Source organism: Austrofundulus limnaeus, unplaced genomic scaffold, assembly GCF_001266775.1.
Source record: "Austrofundulus limnaeus strain Quisiro unplaced genomic scaffold, Austrofundulus_limnaeus-1.0 Scaffold106, whole genome shotgun sequence".
Taxonomy (NCBI): domain Eukaryota; kingdom Metazoa; phylum Chordata; class Actinopteri; order Cyprinodontiformes; family Rivulidae; genus Austrofundulus; species Austrofundulus limnaeus.
The window spans coordinates 1,342,522-1,344,409 of NW_013952508.1; the positions used below are offsets into that span (position 1 = coordinate 1,342,522).

Genomic DNA, 1,888 nt, shown 5'->3' on the forward strand with positions numbered 1-1,888 from the left:
GATGCTAAATTGTTTTATAACAAAATTTCTAATAAAAAAGTTAGGAGCAGATATTATAGGATTTTTCTTCTTTTCCTACCTTTCATTTTTGATTAATATTGTTTTGTTGCATGTAAATGTGTTTTGTTTTTGTTTTTTAGATTAAATGAATAAATTTGATAATAATAATAATAAAAGGTTAAAAACTTTTTATAATATTTATAGCAGAGATTAATTTTAGAAAAGCAATTATTTTCAAATACATAAATCTCAGACTAGTTGTTTTAATCGCAAACGTTTCAAGTTGTGATTTTTTTTTTTATTGTCTGAAGCGATCAGCAGAGAGACTTTGACTTTTATTGTGAAAGTCCAGGCGGAAGCTCGGGTCCGGTTCGGCCTGCTGTTCACGGTGAACAGGATGCTGTCAGGCCGAGCAAACGGACACATCTAACGGAGAAGAATCTCTGCAGCATCTTTTGTTTTCTCCGGCTGGATAAAAAGGTAAGAGGCTGACCCGGTTCGGTTCGATGCTGACCCGCCTCTACGGCCTTGAACACCGCAGGCGGTCCGGTCCGGCCGAACCTTTTGTCCGGCATCATTCTATCAGACAGCCGCGCCAGGAGAGCTCAGTTCGGGTAGGATCTGTGGGCTAACAGGCCAGAGGTTCTGGTTCTGTTGTGCGTTTGGAGCTGGCCTCTGCAGCCATTCCGAGCCGAGCCGGGCCGGGCCGGGCCGGGCCGGGCCGGGCCGGGCCGGGCTGCTGGCTCGGTGGGAGTTTGGCAGTGCAGTTTACCAGCGGCGCACGCACGCGCACCGTGCAGTCAGCTGAGCCCGTCGTGCCAACAGCACCGCGGGGTAACAATAGGTCGTAAACACTGGATCAGGATTAGCGGTGATCCGGATCTGCCTGGTCTGTCTGAGTCCTTCTGGGTCTGCCTGTGCAGGTCTGGCCTTTCAGCCTGGAGGACCAGGAGACAAACAGAACATTTGTCCCGAGGTCCAGTCTGGATTGAAGAGTTCTGATTCAATCCAATAATCTCAGTTTTACACCTGTCTTCTTCTGTGGTATTTATTGTCCACCTGTCTTCTTCTGTGGTATATTAATCTGGAAGAACTCAGCCCTGCATTTGGCTTTGATCTTGGCTGATTTGAGACTCTTTAGCCCCCCTCCAGACCCCTTCAGATCAGGTGATGACCTCACTCCGCCCTCCATGACCTGTCGGTGGTCTGGGTCACGTCTGGGTCATGGTTCAGAGGCTGACGTGGTGAATCTGGGTGATATTTTGCAGTTTCAGATGTAATATCTGTTTATAATCCTCCTTTAATCCCTGTAATAAAGTTTAATTAAAGTCTATAACTGTCACTCAAACACAGATAATCTCAGCCTTGTTGTCTCAGGCAGGATTCAGAATAATGACATCAGCACAATGAAAAATAACTATTTAATGAACAAACTCATCCTCTCACCCTTTAGCCTAAAGTCCATCTGAATATTTTGTCCAGTATGGACATAATTAATCCAGGTAACCTTCATGAACAGGGGGAGTCCAGTTTGGTGGCCTCGGGATTCCATCTCTGATGTTTGCAGATGATGTGGTTCTGTTGGCGTCAGATTGGTCCACAGCTGGGATCAGGCTCAGCACCTCCAAATCTGAGTCCATGGTCCTCAGTCAGAAAAGGGTAGATTGCTGTTTCCAGGGTGGGCTTGAGGTTGTATTGGTTGATTGACTTGTCTTGTGGGACCAGTTAAAACTAGAGGAAGTAATGATAAAAGTAAAATTATTGTGAACATGATTGACTTCAATTTTGGGTGCAACTGGCACCTTCCTGTCTTGAGTTATGATTAAAATTAATACTTATTGTTAAAAATAGATGCTTTCTGGCTGTTTAAACTGAGGTGCATATCCCC

At 45.0% G+C, this 1,888-nt stretch overlaps 1 protein-coding gene across 3 annotated transcripts in view; it reads left to right on the forward strand.

The window, feature by feature from the left end:
• The first annotated feature begins 373 nt into the window (after positions 1-373).
• Positions 374-1,888, forward strand: part of fam110b (family with sequence similarity 110 member B) — a 21,510-nt gene continuing 19,995 nt past the window's right edge. For 2 of the 3 annotated variants that reach the window (XM_014013836.1, XM_014013835.1), the window contains exon 1: positions 374-480. The gene's annotated coding sequence lies outside the window, so the exon portion shown is untranslated. The remainder of the gene's footprint in view (positions 481-1,888) is intronic. The other variant, XM_014013838.1, reaches the window with a different exon arrangement.